The 23,147-nt window shown below is 40.4% G+C and overlaps 1 protein-coding gene and 2 long non-coding RNA genes across 3 annotated transcripts in view; 2 read left to right on the top strand and 1 right to left on the bottom strand.

Annotated features, from left to right (window-relative positions):
- OSGIN1 (oxidative stress induced growth inhibitor 1) overlaps window positions 1-23,147 on the bottom strand; it is an 889,419-nt gene that overhangs the window by 199,821 nt on the left and 666,451 nt on the right. The gene's annotated exons all lie outside the window — the stretch shown is intronic.
- Window positions 15,638-17,437, top strand: LOC138449465 (uncharacterized). The gene is made up of 2 exons (XR_011260171.1): window positions 15,638-16,935; window positions 17,327-17,437. It is a non-coding gene; the product is annotated as an uncharacterized lncRNA (long non-coding RNA).
- LOC138569633 (uncharacterized) lies at window positions 20,827-22,456 on the top strand. The gene is made up of 2 exons (XR_011303291.1): window positions 20,827-21,954; window positions 22,346-22,456. It is a non-coding gene; the product is annotated as an uncharacterized lncRNA (long non-coding RNA).

Below are 23,147 nucleotides of genomic sequence, written 5' to 3'. Positions count from 1 at the left end.
ACAAAGTGGGCTTTTCTTTTCAGATGTACAATGGTATTTTGCATGTGAAGCATAATCAACCTTACTTTTTGTCAAAAAACACATCATGACTTTTCCCTGACATCTTTATGTTAGTAGGAGAACATTTTTCTCATGTCATGCTTAAACTTGCAAACACACATGCAAAGCAGTTTTTGTGTCAGTATTTAAAAATCCTGTTTTTCATGTGAAAGGGATCTTTGAATTTCTTCTTCCTTTGTTAATTAAAATGCTGCTTTTCCTTTGGAAATGACAGGTAGGCCCTTTCCACATGGCTCTTCAGTTTCAACTTGCAAAAACACATGTAAAGCCATTTTTGTGTCAGTGTTTAAAAATCCTATTTTTATATGAAAGGGACCTTTGAATTTTATCTTTCTTTGTGAATTAAAATGCTGCTTTTCCTTTGGTAATGACAGGTAGGCCTTTTTAATATGGACCTTCAGTTTGGGGCCTTTGATTATACCCCACACAGTGTTCTAAAAAACTCAATTGAAATACAGGCTATTTGACATCCCTGCATGTAAATAGCTTATAAAAAGGAAAATGTACGTTCACCGTGAATGCTTGCAATATTTCCGTTAATGTTCCTTCTTTTGCAATAATATGAAAACGTGTACATTTCTCATTTTCAATAGGTAACTTAAGGTGGGAAAATGGGTAGTGAATAATCATTCTGTCCCTTTTTCTTGAATGATTTAACACTGGTAGCAGGACTCTAATAAGTGATGTGGCCAAGGAATACCCATTTTTCTAGGTATGCACACAGTAATGTTTCCTCCTGACTCCCAACATGCTTCTTCTGTGCTAGACTTCTTCACACAGAGAAGGAGTGAGGGTATTGCTTTGTATAAACACACCACATGACCTATGCTATCAAATATATAATTACAGAAGCTGATGCACTTCTGAAATATTCTCTAAACTTCTCGAGATGTACAATCCATGTATATGCTCCTGCACCTCAATACTTACACATGGAAGCAGCCATGATTGAATCTATTCCCCTTAAAGTTATTGTTTTCCACTGGATTACTTCCCCTTGATGTCATACTAACATCTGAGTTTCTTTTGGCTGTCTCACAGACAGGTGGGCACCCTCTTAAAGAATAATTAAATTCTCCACGTCTAGGAACAGGTGGGTCTCAGTCAGCAAGATGGAGACAGCTTCACCCCACAGCCTGGTCTCCCTCTTCTGCATTGGGACATGTCTGATGTCTCTTCCACTGAAGAAGGCCTGGGTCATTATTTCCAGGTAGGTCTTTCTAACAGTGCTCTGCCAGTAAATGATAACATTGTTCCAAAAAGGAAGATAATGTATTTCATTTGCCTTTCCATTGTTAGCTATTCTCATTTGTCTCCCTCTTCCTCTCCACGATTCAACGAGTCAGCAAGTGTGTGTTTCCATAGTCTATGGATCTAAACGTTCATAGAGCAGAAACCACACCCATTTAAAGCGGTGTATAATTTCTCTAAAATAATTGTCAATGTATGTGATTGGACAGTGGCATCACACTAACCCAATACCTCCATGGTCATTGGGCATAATATTGAGGAGGGCAGTCTTATGGGTGTAACTTCCTAACCCAGTTTCCATCCTATTTGATGTGAAGTCCTCTTAGAGATTTCTGCATTACACATTTGTAACTTTCTATAGCAGCATGTTCAACACATGTGATCATGTTACCAAACCATTCATCAGATTGCTCTCACTCAGACAAATCAAATAATACAATGTTCCTCTTGGTACATCATATGGGGAATGAGTTACACATTTTTGTCTTTTTCGCTATGATATTTTCATACACAAATAATTTTTCCAGCTCTCGATAAAATGGTTGACTGGTACAGACGCTAGGATACATTGATCGCTAAAGTGCATAATTTCTAGGATTCATTGATCGCTAAAGTGCACCATTTCTGCACAAAGAGTTTCACATTCACCTAATTTACATAATTAACATACTATGAAACACATTTCATCTGGTATCCAGCTGATAGGTCTTTTCTAGCTGAAAATTACAAAATAAAAACAAAGTTCCTATGAGGTTCTGTCAAACATGAGAAGAAATAAAGTGAATCCAAATTAAAAAGGCATTTTTTCTTCCTCTTTACACAGTGTTAATTGGCATTCTTCGTCCCTCAGCATATAAACTGAAGATTAAATGTCCATGCTGTTAGTTGAGAGGTAGGGTATTTATGACCCTGAGGCATGTCACCATGGTAAAAGTTCTAGTAAGTCTGCTGGGGCTATTTAGGACTTCAGTTCTGCACTTTGGGTGATCCCAGGATCTGGTTTTCCTTAGATGGGACATCCATTCTTCGCAAGTGTGAAGTGTCCTTCCATCAGGAGAAGACCGGCTGATTGAAATATCATATTAGATGACAGGGCACCACTTCTGACTGCTATTCAAAATCAATTCAATTTATTCATGAAACATTAGTCTAGGCTAAGAAACAAATGGCAGTTATAAATGAGCAGCATTTGGTTTTTATTACTCTGAACTGTATCCCGAGAAGCATTTACAGGCTGTCATCAGATTTTATGGCCGACTTCAAAGGCCTTGAGTTTCATTTATCATGGAAAGGCAACCCCCTTCCTGTAGCTCATTGGGAGGATGGAACGCCCAGTCGGTAGTTCAGGAAACAGTCACTTTGCTTTCCAATATCCAAAGGTGTTGCTTCCCCAATGAGGCCTTCAAATGATCTTTTATTCTCCATGTAGCAAATGCCATTTTAAAACAGAAGAACATTTTAACTTTTTGTTTGCAATCACACTGCTGTCAAAACCTATTTCATTTACATCACTGTATGTAGATTTCCAGTCCTTTAACACAATGCTAAACCCAAATTCGCTTTTTCACTTTCCTGTGACAAGCTGTGCTTTTCAGCATTTGAATAGTTCTCCATGTGAAAAAAAGTTTTCTGAATTCTTCCATGTGACTGAACAGATTTGTATTTGTGCTTTGACTTTTGGCATATATTCTGATTACCTGCAAACATTTCACATTTCCTTGCACATGTGTTTGTCAGATGCAGTGCGCATGCAGCCGCTCACAAGTTTGCCTTTAAACCTTTGCTTTTCTTTTTGTTCATACTTTTCTCTGCATAGATTTCCCTGCATCAGGCATAATGGCAATCCTAATCCTGTTTCCTTCCTTTCGCCCACAGGCAATGTTGCACAGGAAGAACAGAAGGACAGCATGGCTCATTATAAGAATGAGTGCTTCTACAAGTATGGAATCCTTTTTCACATTTGGATATGACATTTTATTGCCATAAATATATTGCTGACCAGGCTTGTTCTAAATCTAAACTGATTTTACATGTTTAAGTAAAAGCAGCTCCCCCATCGGAGTATTACCATCCTAATTAGCCCATTCGCTTCATGAGGATAGGGCTAGCACAGGGATTAGGTTTAGTTCTATTCCAAGCTTGGCAGCAGCAGAGAGCACAAGCTTGACTTTAGTGTGTGCAGAAATGGAGTGAAAAATCGAATACCTGTCATCTGTAGCATTTTTTAGTTGGCCGACAACTAATTCAGGGGAATTTTCCACCAACCCCAAACCAGGCCCACACAATTATCATGAACCTGTAACCCCAATTTAACAATATTGATTCCCTACAGCGCCCCCCCCCTTTCAGAGCAGGAAACACACAGTGTTGCACCGTAGGTCTAGTCCTTAGTAAAGTATACATCTATGAAATTCCAATGTCAATGGTGACTCCCGTGAAAAAAGATCAATACACTAGTCACTTAAATTTTCAGTGCTACATTTATAGGAATAGAAACATGTGTAGCACATATCACCATATATACATCTGTTTTACCCTGAGTGCACATTCATCATGGATTGAAACATGCATGATAGTTCAGGATAAAACTTTCATTTGATAAAAACAAAATTAAATCAGAACATCCCAGCCTCGCTACGTATTTAGAATAAACATAAATACCTCCCCTCTACCCCAATAGATGAGTGAGCAACTCAAGCAGCATTCCAGAAGCCCAATCGAAAAGACAGGCTACTTGATATTACTGCATATAAATTGCTTGTAAAGAGAAAAATGTCTGTTTAACATTTTTATTTGCTAGATTACATGCAATGGTGCTTCTATTGCATTACTGTGTAAATGTGTACATTTCTAATTTTCAATGGTCAGCTTAAAGGCAGAAAAATGGGTAGCAGTAAGTGATTACCGCTACCCATGTTCCGTCTTGTTTTGAATGGTTCAGCGACCAATAACAGAACTCTGCTAGGTGATGTAACCAGGAAATTACTTCAATTACCTTACTTTTCTAGGTTTGCACACAGGTGAGGTATCCTTGTGGCTCACAGAATACTTCTTCTGTGCTTGATCATTATACAGAGAAGGAGACAGGGGATCTTCCAATATACACACCATAGGAACTATTCTATGAAATCTATAATACCAGAAGCACATACACTTCTGAAATATTTATTAATTTCTCAGGATGTACAGTCAATTTATATACCCTGACCCCCTTAGTATGCTTGCAAATAGAAAGGGCTGGAATCTTATCTATTCCTCTTTAGAGTGTCGCAGCCCACAGAATCATTTCCTCATTACATTATACTTGTACAGGAAAAACTTTTGGGCTATCTCACAGATAGGTGGTCACCTTCATAATGACCAGTTTAACTTCCCTCCTCTGGTAAAAGGTGGACATCAGCAAGAATGGGTCAGTTTCCCTTCACAGCCTGGCTTCCCTTTTTACTGTAGTGGGCTTGTCTGTTGTATTCTCCAGTTAAGAAGGCTTGTGCTTAACCCCAGTGAGGCTTATCTTAGAATGTGCTGCTTGTAATCCATAATGCGTCCAAAAGGAAAGCAATCTATTCCTTTCTTCTTTCTCTTGTCTATTCTCCCTTCTCTTATTCTGTCAGTCTGCCAGGCAGTCCATCCCAGTCAGTGAGTGATTAAGTGAGTCCCCAGAATCTATGGGCTTTGACTTTTATAGATCTGAAACCACTCCCTTTAGAACTGTGTTTCATTTCTCCTATCTAATTGGTCAGTGTATGCAATTGGACAATGTTCCAAAAGTGACATCACTCTAAGCCATTCCCTTTGTACTTATTGGGAAAATTAATGAAGAGGCCAGTCTAATGGGAGTAATTTCCAAACCCAGTTTCCCTCCCATATAATGGGATTAATCTCATTATGAAATGGCATACCATTCCCTGTCTGACAACAGAAGATCTGGTTCCGTACTCTTTGAATATTAGAGCTGGCCATTCATGACTTCAGAGAATGTGCTTGTCATAGGACCATTATTCAAAGGCTTTTTCAAGTTAAAGTAGCTGGCAAGTGCCATTTATGACCCTGTCCCACTCCCTTGAGTGATTCCAGCATCTGCTTGTCCCTTGTTTCAGGCACCAGGTCTCTAAAGATGCAAATTGCTTTCTCCTGGCTGATGGGAATATTTCATTATTTGAGAGGAGATCACTGCTCAGAAATCTATTGTTGTATTTTTAGGTTATTTTGGATGGGCTCAATGACAAAGGGGTTCTTAAATTAGTAGCATTTGTTTTGCTCTAGGAGACCTGTCCCCAAAGCAAAAGCAAATCATTTTGTCCTGTGGTAGTCCAGACTGACTCATAAAACATTATAGTTCAGCTCCAAAGGCCCTGAGTTTAATTTCCTTGTACAATGTATGAATGCTCCAGTGCACACCAACGACTTAATGAATACTTTTGAATCTCTAAAAACATGAAAGTTCAAAACAGCTTTGGTGCAGGCGAGGTAAAACTGCTGTGACACATAGGCAGTGGTTATGAAATAAAGAACTTAAGTTAAAGTTTAGAATATAATTAATACTCCACTTTTTAAATTGTTTAACAGATGTAACTTCTTGCTCCCGATGAAGGGAATTCTATTCCAAAATGTGTTGGGCTAACTACATGTTATAAAAAAGAATTTAAGAAAAAGTGAAATTGCTTGGAAAATTATTTCTAATTGAACTTATATAAGGAAATGTGGGTCCTCAGTGGATTCTATTGAGTTTGATTAAAATTCTGAAGGGTTATTCTTTCACCATTTTATAGGTGTGCAGGGGACAGCGGTATCCTATATTTGGATACCAATCTTTCTTCATTATTTTTACAATCTGTGTGTCAGGATTGTCTTTACCTCCCCTGCACCCAAGTGTGAGTCTAAGGTACTTTTTGAATATTGACTAATATTGTTACTCTTTGGTGTGCGCTCAAATGCATTCTTCTGATGGCAAGGCTTCCGAATTCTTGAGGATACAATTTTGAACAACCCTTCTTTGCCTAGAGGATCTGGTTTAATTGTCAACAGGGACAAATCAAAAATGCACACTGCTCGGCTTTTAGTACTCCAAGGCTTCCAGGTTGCCTACCAGATAGCAGATAGGTATTTCCAAAATCAAATGCTTAATCAGGGAGGATTCTTGAGGGCAAGGAATAGATGGGGGAAAGAACTGAGACATTGTTTAGGCGGCAAGGAAGAAGATAAGAGACTATCACAAGAGTGCAAACTACGGTACTTTAAAAAGTTCCAGAGCTTGCCGAGGAACAAACTGCAGTGGATTTGCTAGGATCACTACATTTTAAAAGGGCACATGATACATATTTGATAGTGGTGGTAGAGGTTTTGTCTAACTGGCCTTAAGTGTGTGTGACCAAATATATTACTGCTAAGGAAATAATACAATTCTTGCAGTCCATTTTATTTTTTGTCATGAAGGTTTTCCAAGTAAGATTGTATCAGATAATGAGCCATAATTTATATCAAAGGAAACTGAGCAATGTTTGGTGGATCAGGGCATTAAGCACAGTGACACCATCATTATATCATCCCAAGGGTGATGCTTGCATGGAAAAGGTTAATAGAACGCTAATGGATGTCGTACGGTTGGCTGGACAGGATTTTTCTCTCAATTTTCTTTAGTCAAAGATTCAGAAGAAGAAATGATGGAGGGTCTTAGTCCATCCAGTCATATCTCTTCACTTCGCCAGGATCATAGGTCTATCATCTTCATTCATCAGGCATTATTTGCAGGCCCCCTATACAACAGTTTTCTACAATGAGAAAAGATCCATCACTTGAAGAGGGTTGCACCTAGGTGGACTCTGTATAGTTGGCTCGAGAGCCCAAAGTAGAGATCCGATTGTGACACAAACATATGGGGCCTCATTACAAGTTTGCCGGTCCAGTAAAATTAGTGCTGGTAAACTACCGGCACTGTTGTTACCGGACCGTCAAACTACGAGTTCTGCGAGCGGATGCTTTTACGCCCGGCAGGTCTGACCTGGCAGGCGGACTGGCACCTGCAAGCAGACCTCGACGGATGCACCGGCACCATTCAAGTATGGTGCCGGTGCATCTGGCCTCCCCATTCCCATTGAGTCCAATCAGACTCAAATGGGAATGGGAAGTAATAATTACTGGCACCCGGCAATGGGGATTTACCGGGTCTGCCAGGGCTGTAATGCCCTGGTAAGTCCCCATTGCCAGGTGCCAGTAAATTCATGACTTCGGCGGCAACCGTGCCAGTATTTACCGGCATGGCTACCGCCAGGGTCATGAAGACTTGGAATGGAAAGATGATCTAGTATACCAGACCAAAACCTATTCTTAGAATCCAACACCTGCCAGGTAGGTTGGCGTTTCAGGTGTGGAGAGCCCTCACCTGTGGGGCCATGGTTGGTTTGTGAATCAAAAATATAAATACATTGACTAGCGATGTCCATAGGCTCATTGGCATTCACAACTTTTACAAAGACTGGGTTTCAGGGTGGACTTAATCTATAAATGGACAACATCACAACTCTTCTCTATATCAACAAGGTAGTGGGTACTCGTTCTTGCATCCTCATGGACATGGCCAGACAATTTTGGGAAGTTTGTCTCTTGTGTTGCATTATGATACAAACAGAATTTCTGCCACGCCTGCTCAACACTGTAGCAGACTGGTGCTCTCGACAGCAGAGAAATTCAGGCAACTTGCAACATCTCACCCAAGTTTTTCAGGCTCTTGCCCCGCAATGAGGACACATGTAGTTGAATCTGTTTGACCTCCAGGCTACACACTCAACCAGACGATCACACCAAATTAATAGGTGCTTTCTTTCAAGTCTGCCCCGAAGGGTTGGTCTATGCTTCATCTCCCTTTTCCCTCATTCCAAGAGTTCTTCTACAGGGTAGGAGATAGAGAGCAGAGTTGATACTTCTAACACCTCTCTCGTCTGCTCAGCGGTGGTATCCTATGGCATTAGAAATGATCATGAACATTCCACTCCTTTGCCTTCAGTTGCCCCACCTCTTTTCCAACTTGGAGGGTCTTCATCAGACGATAATAATGGATGAATCTCTACAAATGGTGGCATGGAAAATTGCAGGGACATCCAAACCCCAGAAGGAATTTCAGGAGTGACTTCAATTTTCTCATGAGAACCCTAAACCCCTGGGACAAGTACGCTATATATCTCTGCATGGAGATTTTGACTAAGCTGGTATTTTCCACAGCACCTGGATCCATTTACGATCTCAGTGTAATGGGGGTTACCTTTCTAGAGGATTTGGCCCTTTTCCATTCTTACAGGTCAGTAAATATATACAGGTCAGCCATTTCCACATAACAGGATGGGCTTAAGGTCTCATCAGTGGGATAGAACACCCCGGTTTGTAGGATGTTGAGAGACATTCCTTTCAGTTGCCCTCCTTCTGCCAGATTCACCATCATGTGGGATGGATGGTATTGTCCTTTTTAAGGTTTGGGCTGACAAAAACAATTCATCCCTTCAGGCATTTGCATCTAAATGATTACTTTGTTATATTTAATATCTCTTAGTTGGGTTTTCAAGGCTTGATTTTGGATTTCAAAATAGATCTTTCTACCCTCTGGTGTGTGTATTCTTATTTTTTAAAGGAATACAAGGGTGTGTGGTGTGACGAATCAAGGGAATTTGTCCCTTCTCGACAAGAGGGAGCTCCCCACTGTGAGGCTAGGCAGGTGAGCCCGCTCCCCAAAACCCTCCCTAGGGATTCTGGCACGTGGTACCTCAATGAGAGACACTCCCCCTTTGGGGACAAGGACTCCTGTTCCTCTGAGAAACTCCCTTTACCTAGCAGTACCAGGGCATATATGGGAATATCAAATCTTGTTAAAAACCAACACTGGGATGAAGAAGAGGCGGGGGGATGCTATCCTCCATAGAAAGGGAAAACATCTCTTTAACAAAAAGAAGCCAATCCACTGGGACGAATGGATTGATAAGAGAACAATTGTTATGTGGTGAACTGAATGAGAGAGAAGGAGAATGCAGGGATGGAGGGCTGCACGTCTCCAAGCCAGGGAGGTTCACTGCTGACATAATCAAGAGAAGGGGAGGAACCATCATGGAATGGGGAGTCTGCGTAATCCAAACTTGCCAGTAGGCAAAAGAGCAGATGCTGGACGAGCAGCATAACTGAAAGGCAGAGAGAGGAAGAGTGCTGGTGTCATGATCCTAATCAAAGTAGGGTGAGCAGCAGGCCGTGTGCTGACGCTGAGACCATTCGTGGGAGACAACTGAAAGCAGAGCAGATCCCTTTTGAGATACAGAGAGAATCAGAAGCTGTGTGAGGACCGCGGGATGTCATTTTGCAGTCGCAACCCCTGAACCCTCCCTTGCTACCCCTGTGGTCTCCCTTGCTACCTCTAAAAAAAGGTTAAAAAATAATATTATTCTTTTTTAAAAATATTGACGATCCTATTGACGATCCTGGGCTGTGGCCAGTGCCATGTGTCTCTTTGTTTCTGGAGTAGCTGGCTTTCTTGTTCAGGCCTCTTAAAAAAACAGAGGATTTCACAAGTGCAACACTTTGAGCAGTGACCCTAACAAATCATTTGTCTTTCTGGAATTCTATACAATAATTGCTAGACTCATTAAAGGTTTATTTCAGGCACACCTCTGGGGGTGAGTCAATGATTTAATCTGTTCTTAAACACCTCAAATTCACAATGCAAAAAAACCCTTCCAAAAGCATAAGAGTAGAATAAGCATCGATTTCGGACTATGGTGTCATCTTCCACTCCTCTCCTTCTCTCCTCACATCATGGACCATGCCAAGAAGGTCCACGTTCAGCTGTACATCACCAGAGGCATTCCCTCTTGCCACACCTTGTTCCAGAAAATCAATGGGCCTCATTACGAGGTGGGCGGTAAGGGATTACCGGCACCGGTAAGGGCACCGGTGCAGGTAATCCCTTAATGCCCTACTACGAGTTCCCTTTGCAGGTCCTTCCTTAATGCCTGGTTTTACCAGGCGTTAAGGACGGGACCCGCAAAGGGATACCGGGGTCAAAGACGGTACCGCAATTTGCGGTACCGTTATAGCCGCCTTCACATTGAGCCCTACGGGGGCTCAAATGGAAATGGGGAATGGCTCTGGTGAATGGCTCTGGTGAATGGGGAATTACCGGTCCCGGAGTCAGAACGATTTTGGAGGCAGCCATGGTGCTAACAGCGCCATGGCTATCTCCAACCTCGTAATGAGGCCCAATGTCTCCAGAGCGCTGGCCCTCTCCAGGCTACACTACTGCAACAGCCTCTTCCTCAACCTACCTAACTCCTCCCTCTGCCCCCTTCAACTAATCCAGAAAAGAATTGTAAGATTTATCTGTGGCCTCAAGCCCAAGGACCTCAACTCTGCAGCCTTAAAATCTCTCCACTGGGTACCGGTTGCTGCGAGGATCAAGTCAAAAACCCTCTGCATCATTCACAACGCTTTTTGGGGCATGGGACCCTGCTACATCCAACTCTCTCTCCCTAAATACCTCCCTGCTAGAGCCCTTCGGTCTTCTACCTCCAACTCTATGCCATTCAGATGCTTCTCCAAGCAGAGAGTGGGGAGATAGATCTCTTTACTCTGCAGGCGCATCCCTCTAGAATGGCCTCCCTGCCCCTCTCAGACTAGAGCCAGATCTCCTTAAGTTCCAGAAGCTTCTCAAGACTATCCTTTTCTCTTCCTCCTTCCCTCGCCCCCTCCCCTGATAATGTTCCCCCCTGGATCTTGACTGTCTACCTGGTTCCATCAATTCTTACAGGGCACCAGGCCCTCCCCTAACAGTCTACCCCTGCAATTGGTCTCCTCTGCCCCCCCCAACCTGCACTTGCCCTTCTGGGCTCCCTCCCCCTGCACTAGCCTGGCTGGGCCTGGACCCCTGAGCCCTTCCAGCGTTTCTTTGCGCTTAGCATGTGGAGATTTTGCCCCTGCACTCTCTTCTTCCTGGGCTCTGTACACAGGGCCTCCTCTGTCTCCTGCTTAACCATCCAGCACTTCCCCCTCCCCTCTCCTCTGCACTTCTGTTTACTGCACTTGCACAATCTGAATGTCACAAGGCCTAGTATGACCATTTTTGTTTTGTCATCCCTGCCCCCCCTTGTCTCGTTGCACCTTGAAACACATTGTGTATAGGTGCCTTATAAAACCCCAATAAATAAATGTATTTTGCTTTTCACAAGTTGGAGTTATAGCATGTTTTTTTTTCTGCCGTTGTCTCTGTCACGATCCTCACAGGACATCCATCGGGTGTCCTTGGTCACTTGACAACATCCTTGTGCTTAAAAGAAATGTTTGACCATCGCACATAAAGAGGCCCTTGACTGCATTGTGCCACAATTAATCCTTTAATGTGACGTGTCTATCTTTCCTATCTCCATGGCATGCTGTTCAGGATGTTTGTTTGCATGTATGAGGTAACGAGTGCCCGGAGTATGGGATGCCATGTAAGTGTGCTGAATACCCTGTCCTACTCTAAATTCTTTAAACTACAGTTATGAATGTACCCAATGGTATGTATTTTGCCAACCTCTGAAGCCTAAAAAGTAGAGCCACGCAGGCTTGACATGTGGCCAGCTTTGCACCAGATCTGTAGATGAACTGGCCTGCTGTTAAATCTCAGTTACCAGTTTAATGTATCCACCACAGAGTGTAATTTGCTTTCAGACTTTGAGAACATTCAGATATGTAATTGCTCCTTTTGCTATAGCCGATAAGATAGCTCAGTGAGTTAAGTGCTTGCTGCTGTGATGTGTGTGTGATGTGCAGGTTTGAATAGCGGCAAAGCTAACTCAACCTTTCATCCTTCTGAAGTTGCTAAATGAGTACCAACACAGGTTGGGTGATATTGTATGCACATTTGTTCTAAATAAAGCTCTTAAGCCTAACTGCTATATAATAACACATCATAATCATTTGGCCTTGGACATCTGCTTGCATTCACAGTAATTTGGTAATATGGGCCTATACAAATCGAATTAATGATAACTATGGTGATCCACTCTTGTATGAAAAATGTATATCAAATTACAGTGCTATTGTAACCATATTTTTCGTAATGTACTTAGGAACAATGTTGTGTCATGCCACTTCCTGTTTTGTGAACGGGTGAAAGGTCGTATTCCATCGCTCCCTGTGATGTCACTTCAGGGTGGGGTCAAATACATCACTTCATATGATGTCATCAGAGGTCAAGGTGCATGTGATGTCACTTCCGCTACCCCAGGCATTTCAGTGAAATGACTCCCTGCAAGGACAGCGGGCGAGGAACGTCGAAAAAGCCGGTTCACAAGTGTATAGAAGGCATCCACCTGACTCCAAACCCGTAAGAGTCTTAGGAGGCACGTGAAGGATAATGAGCAGTACACTAGAGAACAGATGACTAATCTCAGTATAAATGAGTATGAAGAGTTACTATATCGAATTGGTAATGGAACAAGTATGAAATACAGAGAATGCAGTGAAAGAGAATTGAATACAAATGAAGTATCTATATTAAATCCAATCTGTGATAGCTTTAGTAACAGAAGAAGACCAATCTATAGAGAGGATGAAAGCAGAGAAATAACAAGTGTGATAAAGGTGAACTGTTATAACGCTAAGAAAGAAAGAGTGACGACCCTGAATAGGAGGAAAGTGAAAGTGAGAGAAATATATCTAAGCAATGAGAGAACCTTAAATAAAGGAGAGAGAGAAACAGGAAACTTTAAAGAAAGAGATAATTTATGCAATATAATTCTGTCCTGGAGAGAAAGTAAACCAGGTGAAATACTTAAAGTAAAAGACTGGGAGATATCTAAGAGATAGTATTTAAATCTAAAGCCTGAGTAGCCTATACCAGAATCTAATTTAAACAGAGTCGAGGTTTTATCGAAAGTAGAATGCAAATTGTCTAAAGCACAAAATAAATTATTGGAACTGATAAAAAAATAGTTGCCAAAGAAGAGAGCATATACCAGGAGAACAAGTGTCAAAAGCACCTAGCAGGAGAAGGGAGTCATTCTCCTGCCTTTGTTTTGTTACAATAGTGATAGGGTCAGATATTGATGGTTTGGATGATAGACGTTTTATTTTTGGACATTGAGGAAAAGGTGACTGAAAAGTACCTCAGTCATTCTTTAGGTAGGGAAAACCCCATAGCCATAGGGATAGCTCGGCCTTTCTGACTATTATTTAATAAATCACATTCAAAATGTCCTCAAATAATCTGCATCCTTCTCCTGACCCATCCCAGTGGTCAGATGCTTGAAGGTTTATGAAAAGAGATGGGTTATGACTCATGCAGACATTGATACTACTGTGTTTGGGACATAATCCTCCTACAGAGCCATGGCTTCTAAAGCCTTTTGGCTAGCAGCATGTCTAGAAGACATCCTCAAAGTGTCAAGATTTGTCTTCAGACTCAGTGTTTAGTACTTTTTATTTGAAAGCTATTGTTAATGCAATGCATCAGCTGTAGTGTTATCGCGTAATATGAAGCCTCCAAACCTTGAAATTAAATTACAATTTTGCAGGTAGTACAAGTGAAAGCAGATATGTTATTGTTTATTATTATATTTGAGCAGACAAAGGAATATTGGAGGTTGGTCAGTACTTTTTGGAATCAGAAGCTCTAGGTAGGATTCTTTTTGGAAGGGATGTGATGATGGCTTTCTGGGGGTATCATTCAGTAGGCGAAAGAGGAGTAGATCAGGTGAAAAGGTGGTTGTGAAAAAGGATGCCGGGGCAAGGGTCAGGAGGGGGACTTGAAATTCAGATTTCTTTGAGTAGTTCAAGGAGATTGTGAGCTGAGATCTGGGAGAAGCAAGAGATGAAAATGAAGAGGAATTAACTGAGAGGGGGAAATGGTGGAGGGCACAGGTGTAGGAGTGTTCTCAGAAGCGATGGCATGACAAATGGGGACCACCTTGGCAATGAAGAATTTTGAGAAACAGGGAGGGAGGGTGAGGAGTTCAGATGGTTGGAAAGTCTGTCAAGATCTTTGAAGAGTTCTTTAGTGTTGTTGGGGGCATTGCAGACTCTTGCACAGAAGTGTTTGTGGCATTCTTGTTAGAATTGTTTTCGCCCCTGAGGTGGGAAAGGCTGCAGGAGAAATATTACTGGTGCAATTTGTATTCAAGGGAAAGGAGCAGGTGTTTGGGATGCTTAATTTGTGGTGTGAACTGTTTTGCATGTCGATTATTGGTGGAGACTCTAATTGTATTGCAGGTGCTACTTTGTTTAGGGTGGAGGAGAGAAAATTCTTGTGGCAGCCGCAGAGGACAGCAGGAATGGTGTGAGGGCTAGGTTGGCGTCAGAATCAGAAATAAAGGGGATATGGATTTCAGGGCCATTTGTTTCCATAGTCTGGTAAGGAATGTGTGTGGATGGGTAAGGGAGGAGAGGTTGATCGAGAATTGGAGGCCAAAATGGTGTGACAATGAGAGGATTTACTGTTATAACAAGACATGGCTCAGGAATTAGTTGAGAATAGTAGATCAAGAGTGTGGCTATTGATATGAGAGGAGCACCACCATGATGTTTGAGGAAGGAGCTGAGACCAAGGTCATTGGGTTTGTCTATCCAGATATTTAAATCTCATAAGATGGTGATGTTAGAGTATATGCTACCAAGAATTGAGTGAAGATATTGGTGATTGTGTCCTCGAAGGTGCGGGGGTGCCCATGAGCTGTAGACGATCAAGAGGTGGAAAGTGTAAGTGGGTGATGGGGAGAATGTGCTCATACTCATTGTCAAAGGGGTGAAATACTCACTGACAATGGGGTGCAGCTAACCTCCAATGCGATGATGATAATTGTACGCTGGAATTGGGTTGAACACCACTAAAAACTATCTGTATCACTGGGAAAAGATTGTTGGTTTTGAATGCCACCAATACAGATACCGTGAATTCAATGGGGGAATTAATTGATTTACTTGGATAATTATGCTAAGGATCTACACAGGCAAACAGGGGATTTTTCAATCGGACAATACTAAAACAATGCTTGAAAAATATAGGGCATACACAATATATGTTTTGAAAAACTGTGGCTTTGAAAAACCTCCTACTTAAATTGGACAGTCATATTGGTGAGTTTGTGAGTGATCATCCACGCATTACCTTCAGAAGAGCAAATACACTTAAATCTATCCTTAGTCCATCGTTATTACCGGACATTGAGAGCACTACTCAAGGTACATGGTTACACAAGAAAGATTCTGGTTTCAGGAAATGTGGAGTCTGTCCACAATGTAAATATGCATACCAAAGAACAACGGAATTCGAAGATAAAAATGGAAAATGTTGGATCATTAAACAAGGAATTAATTGCAAAACAACTTTTGTAGTATATGGCATCATCTGTGTCTGCCACAAACTATATATTGGTAGCACCAAGAGACAGTTGAGAATCCGTATCCGTGAACATTTAGCCAAAATTGGCAGTCAAGACCCATCACTTCCGTTAGCTGAACATTGGCAAAAAACACATCAGCTACATCTCAAATCGGAAATTAGATTCATTGGTCTTAAACAAGTATCCTTGAACAAAAGAGGTGGTGACAGAGTGAAGGCGTTACGACAAGCGGAAGCAAGAGCAATTTGTTACTTCAATTCGACAAATACAGGACTTAATACAGATAATGAAATGGTTTCATTCTTGTGAGATGTAGTACATTGCAATCTGGCTTCTCAAGCTCGAATAATTTTCATTGTTATACCTGATTTAGAACACGGCTCATTGTTTATTAGGAGGTTACATGTATTTCAGGGTGTTGTTAAAGGGATACCCCATCATAATTGGTAGCTCAGTATGTTATTTGAATGTTGCGTGTAATGCTCACCAACCTTTTGTAGTTAGGTGCATTAGTGCCCGTGATTATACATTACTGTGATAGTAACCATTTAAGTATTCAACAAATATAAATTGGGTCAGGAGAAGCGTATACATGCTTTGTTAGTTTCTCAGGCTTTATTCAAATATTTTGAATTATATAGCATATGTAATTTGTAGAATGCTGGGGGATAGAATGCGGTTTTCAATGACGACGCTTGTCCTTGCGTCGCCATGGTAACCGCGCACAGTGATGACGCCTAGTATAAGAAGGCATACCTGGTAAGCGTTCGGCTTACCTGCCGACGCGTGTGACTGTTTGTGTTCCAGGAACTGGTAAGAGAGGACCGCTTATCTCATGGTTTACTTTTCAATGAGATTTAGCTTTAATGGTACTTGACGAGTAGCAACAAAATAAGCTATATGTTGTGCTTTCCGTACTTGATATACGTGTTCTATAATTGGAAATGCGTCATCATTTCACGTAATGATGGTTAATTACAATTGTCTTCACTACGGAACTTATAATGAATTGTTTTGAATAAGGCAGAAATGGCCTGTGACCATTAAGAAGAGTTGTTTTGCCCGTTTGGTGAAGGGCGGGATTTATTCTCATGAAAATGCCTAGTTGCCACAGGCAACCTTGATATACACAATTAATGTATATTCTAAATTGGACAATCAGTTTTATTTACCTTCGCTACTTACATTTTTTGTTTAGATTGATATTGGGGATTGTACCCCGTTACTACTACATGGACAAATAGTCATAAGAACTGGTTACATCAAATTTCGGGTAAGGACATCCACCAAGTTGTCAGTTTGTCTCAAGGGACCATTGCAGAATTTGGTTATATTATTCAATGAATTGAAGAATAATGATTACTAATGGGTTCTTTTTTCTTTTTTTTCTTTTTGTTTGTGTTTTTGTTTCTGTTTTTTGTGCTCTTTTTCTGTTTACTCAAACATAACAATGTATTATGATATGTTTGCCTATTTTTCTACACCCATGAACCCTTCCCTTTTGCCCATCCTTGTTTTTCTGTCTAATTTCTTTCATGTTATTATGCATATTTTGTGGTCACGATATTTGAAAACTGGTATTATGTTATACTTTATGATGTCGTTCATACAAATTGTTTTTTGACTATGATATATTGTATGTCCTATATTACAATTATGGGTAGCCCGGATTTGAAAAAGGCTCAGTGGAGCCGAAACATGTTATCAATTATGGGCTCAATGGTCATGGATGATCAATAAAGCATAATCTAAGATTTAACTCAACTTGAGTTGTTGGCGCAGAGTCCTGTATTTTCATTAATTAATTTCTTCAACGTATGGGACGGTTAGGCTTTTTACCGTCCTTATACAGTTGACCTGCGACTTCATTGACCGGATTTTGAAACTTTTAATCTTGCACGTATAACTATCGGGATTGTAAGGAGTCGCCCTGGTGGAGCAAGGTTTTTCAAAGCCACAGTTTTTCAAAACTTTACTTAACTTGCAAATTGGGCTGACCCGTTACCTTTATTAACATTCTTCTATGATGGCAGCATATATGAAGAACCGTGAAGAAGAAACTAAAAACCTGTTTACCCCCCGAGGGGATATGTCACATGCATTTTCAAGTATGGCTACGAAACGAGAAGATTTACGTTCGAAATTTATAAAACTGGAAAGAATATCGAAAAAGGAAATTGACAAGTACTGGGAAAAAGTATCACTTGAGAATTATGTCGCTAATGAAAGAGTACCTAGGGGTTTGAGGATTCTTATATTTCCAAATTTCAACAATGAATTGGATAAAGATTTAGCAGAAGGCTGGGAAGCTAATTTGAGCAACAGCTCCATGAAGATGATTGACCTATTGACTGAACATGCCACTAGGGAGCATAAAAGGGCATTAGATGGTATAGAAGGCATACGCAAAGAAATTGCTGAGATGAAATCTAATGAGGATACTAAAGCCAAAAACTATGAGAAGATGTATGAACTGTTGCAAATATATCAAGATGAAGTAAAAATAAGGAAATTACGGAAAAGCTATAGAGATGAACGTGATTACAGGGAAGATCGTGTATATACATTCCAAACCAAATATGACTCAAGTTCAAAACCAATGTTCAGAAACTCAACCCCCAATACATCATCGGCCAGTTCTGATGCAGACTCAGACCAAGACAACCAAGCTAATGCTAGTTCCAAATCAATTGAACAAAGAGGATACTTGAATCAGATCAAAAGATACAAGAAAGGGAATCGTAATTCTACTCAGAAAACAGTCCGTTTTCAGCTACCACCAACTATGGGTATTTTGACACCTGTGCTAGGAGAAGAGGAAGGAGGGGGTGTAGAAAACGACGGCAACATAGGAAGCTTACAAGCAAACAAGAGACAAACCAGGGCCAGCTCCAAGGAGATGAGCACCAACAAATAACAGATGATCTTGTTCTCAATTTGTCTAAAAAAACTATATCTCAAGAGGAAAGACTTCTTCTTAACAAGGGTTTATCCTTTGCACCCACATGTAACCTCAGTCCATTGGACGTACAAATCGATTTATTTAAATTTACCAGAAAATTGAAGTTAAAAAAATATTTTGCAACCAAAGCACCGGGTGATTTTCAACCTGAAGAGGTTAGCATACTTATCAGTGATAAGTCGATCCAGGATATTGAAGATACATATACATTGCGTTCATTGACCGAAGGTGATCAATATCATGTATTTCACTTATTAGATGAACTCAAGATAAAATCTGATACCCTTACCACAAAGGAACTTAAAGTACGTTCAAAATTCATGCCACAGTTGGCATCTGACAACGTCATTGACACTTTTCAACAAGCAGTTTCACGAGATCTATATAATCTTAATTGTAAAAAACATAAGAATTGGATTACTCAGAACAATTTAACTAAATCGGAAAGGAAAGCACTTGTTTCGCTTAAATTGGATTCACGGACAGTAATTAAAGAGGCTGACAAGGGAGGCAATATTGTGCTAATGGATCGGGAGGATTATTTGGAAATGGCATCCAGACATTTAAATACCCCTGGGTGCTATGAATTAAGAACGGATGATTTTCGAAAATCAGCATTGGAGCAAGTTGAAGCGCACATACTCAATTGGCATAGAAAAGGATTGATAACGGATGATGAACGCACTTATTTATGGATAAAAGAACCGGTAACTCCAACAATGTACTTCTTACCGAAAATACATAAACCCTATGAAAGGATACCAGAGGGCCGCCCGATCATGAGTGGGATTGGGTGGGTCACAGAGAATATCTCGGAATATCTGGATCTATTACTCAAACCAAGGGCTATGTCACTTCATTCATATTTGCAAGATTCCACCAGCCTTATACGGAAACTAAAAAACTTTACTTGGCAGAGTACCTTCCTTCTAGCGACTCTAGATGTGAAGGCACTGTACACGTCTATTCAGCATAAATGGGCCATGATTGCAGTTGACTATACTTTCAGGCATGAGTCAGCCTCGTATTACAACCATTTGAACATGATTAAAGAAATGTTACATCTCACGTTTGATCTCAATGTCTTTACCTTTGACAACAAGGTATACCAACAGACCAAGGGGGTAGCTATGGGTACTAAATATGCCCCAGCATTGGCGAATATCTTCATGGGGATGTTGGAAGACAAAGCAATATACACTGAATCATTTTTCATTGAGAAAATCCAATTTTGGACAAGGTACATCGACGATGTTTTTTGCATCGTCGATAGTAGCATAGAGGAATTTCACGCATTTGTGGACAAGTTAAATCTTAATTGTTTTGATATTCAATTTACTGGAGAATGCAACAAACAGCGGATACATTTTCTGGACTTGACAATATATTTGGAAGATCAAGTACTACAAACAACTACATTCAGAAAACCAACTGAAGTTAACTCAATATTACATGCTAAAAGTTGTCATTTTCGACCAACTATCACCAATATACCATTGGGTGAATATATCAGAGCGAGACGAAATTGTAATAGTAACTTAAAATTTGAAGAGGAATGTAATCTATTACAACGACGTTTTAGAAGGAGGGGATATGCCCAAAAAGACATAAGTAAAGCATATAAGAGAACCAAATTGATGCAGCAGCAGGATACTTTGAGACAGAGACAAGGGAATAATTTGGAAGCTAACATGCCGATTAGCTTTATCACTCAATATTGTTCAGACCACCAGAGATTACGAAAAATTTTGAACAAACATTGGTACCTACTTAAATTGGACAGTCATATTGGTGAGTTTGTGAGTGATCATCCACGCATTACCTTCAGAAGAGCAAATACACTTAAATCTATCCTTAGTCCATCGTTATTACCGGACATTGAGAGCACTACTCAAGGTACATGGTTACACAAGAAAGATTCTGGTTTCAGGAAATGTGGAGTCTGTCCACAATGTAAATATGCATACCAAAGAACAACGGAATTCGAAGATAAAAATGGAAAATGTTGGATCATTAAACAAGGAATTAATTGCAAAACAACTTTTGTAGTATATGGCATCATCTGTGTCTGCCACAAACTATATATTGGTAGCACCAAGAGACAGTTGAGAATCCGTATCCGTGAACATTTAGCCAAAATTGGCAGTCAAGACCCACCACTTCCGTTAGCTGAACATTGGCAAAAAACACATCAGCTACATCTCAAATCGGAAATTAGATTCATTGGTCTTAAACAAGTATCCTTGAACAAAAGAGGTGGTGACAGAGTGAAGGCGTTACGACAAGCGGAAGCAAGAGCAATTTGTTACTTCAATTCGACAAATACAGGACTTAATACAGATAATGAAATGGTTTCATTCTTGTGAGATGTAGTACATTGCAATCTGGCTTCTCAAGCTCGAATAATTTTCATTGTTATACCTGATTTAGAACACGGCTCATTGTTTATTAGGAGGTTACATGTATTTCAGGGTGTTGTTAAAGGGATACCCCATCATAATTGGTAGCTCAGTATGTTATTTGAATGTTGCGTGTAATGCTCACCAACCTTTTGTAGTTAGGTGCATTAGTGCCCGTGATTATACATTACTGTGATAGTAACCATTTAAGTATTCAACAAATATAAATTGGGTCAGGAGAAGCGTATACATGCTTTGTTAGTTTCTCAGGCTTTATTCAAATATTTTGAATTATATAGCATATGTAATTTGTAGAATGCTGGGGGATAGAATGCGGTTTTCAATGACGACGCTTGTCCTTGCGTCGCCATGGTAACCGCGCACAGTGATGACGCCTAGTATAAGAAGGCATACCTGGTAAGCGTTCGGCTTACCTGCCGACGCGTGTGACTGTTTGTGTTCCAGGAACTGGTAAGAGAGGACCGCTTATCTCATGGTTTACTTTTCAATGAGATTTAGCTTTAATGGTACTTGACGAGTAGCAACAAAATAAGCTATATGTTGTGCTTTCCGTACTTGATATACGTGTTCTATAATTGGAAATGCGTCATCATTTCACGTAATGATGGTTAATTACAATTGTCTTCACTACGGAACTTATAATGAATTGTTTTGAATAAGGCAGAAATGGCCTGTGACCATTAAGAAGAGTTGTTTTGCCCGTTTGGTGAAGGGCGGGATTTATTCTCATGAAAATGCCTAGTTGCCACAGGCAACCTTGATATACACAATTAATGTATATTCTAAATTGGACAATCAGTTTTATTTACCTTCGCTACTTACATTTTTTGTTTAGATTGATATTGGGGATTGTACCCCGTTACTACTACATGGACAAATAGTCATAAGAACTGGTTACATCAAATTTCGGGTAAGGACATCCACCAAGTTGTCAGTTTGTCTCAAGGGACCATTGCAGAATTTGGTTATATTATTCAATGAATTGAAGAATAATGATTACTAATGGGTTCTTTTTTCTTTTTTTTCTTTTTGTTTGTGTTTTTGTTTCTGTTTTTTGTGCTCTTTTTCTGTTTACTCAAACATAACAATGTATTATGATATGTTTGCCTATTTTTCTACACCCATGAACCCTTCCCTTTTGCCCATCCTTGTTTTTCTGTCTAATTTCTTTCATGTTATTATGCATATTTTGTGGTCACGATATTTGAAAACTGGTATTATGTTATACTTTATGATGTCGTTCATACAAATTGTTTTTTGACTATGATATATTGTATGTCCTATATTACAATTATGGGTAGCCCGGATTTGAAAAAGGCTCAGTGGAGCCGAAACATGTTATCAATTATGGGCTCAATGGTCATGGATGATCAATAAAGCATAATCTAAGATTTAACTCAACTTGAGTTGTTGGCGCAGAGTCCTGTATTTTCATTAATTAAATTCATACACAATATATGGCTTGGGGTATTTCTACTTACAGGAGAGGTCTGGACTGGGCATCAGGGAGCATTAGGGAACACTGCTGGGACAGCCAAAGAAGGTCATTCAAGGGTCTTCTCTCTTTCCTCCAAGGGTCCCCAATCAGCTTCTGTCTCTCCTGGCTTCACTGCAAGGTTAGGCCTCTCTCTGCTGGGATGTTCACGCCAGATATCGGCAGCAGGTTACCTCATGGAATCAGTGGGAGAACTCCAGCTTTGAGGCAAGCTATCTTAGCTATAGGGCAAATGACATCCTAACTTTTCATAATTCCTGCGGAAGGGATTGGTTAAGGTTCACTACCCCACTCCCACCTGTGTGTTGATAGGACAAGGGGATGGGGAAGTGCTTTAGGACAGCTAGGGGAGGAGAAAGCTTCATCATCTCAATTTGACAGGCAGGCTCGGTCATGCTTTTGACTTGGAAATCTTACCACACAACAAGTACTCTTTAATTGTCACATCTTGACATATATGAATACATTTTTGGGCACTATATATTAATGTGAGTTGGATGAGACTAGTCATGAGTCTACACGTCATTCCTGTGCAGAGATACCGTTTTTCTTTATTTACTCTGGAACTATATCAGTGAAAAACATGGCACTTTATGGGCATCATAAGA

Source organism: Ambystoma mexicanum, chromosome 1p (genome assembly GCF_040938575.1).
Source record: "Ambystoma mexicanum isolate Mex_15411 chromosome 1p, UKY_AmexF1_1, whole genome shotgun sequence".
Classification (NCBI taxonomy): domain Eukaryota; kingdom Metazoa; phylum Chordata; class Amphibia; order Caudata; family Ambystomatidae; genus Ambystoma; species Ambystoma mexicanum.
Note: the sequence above shows the minus strand (reverse complement) of the source record. Positions and strands in the feature narration are given on the sequence as shown.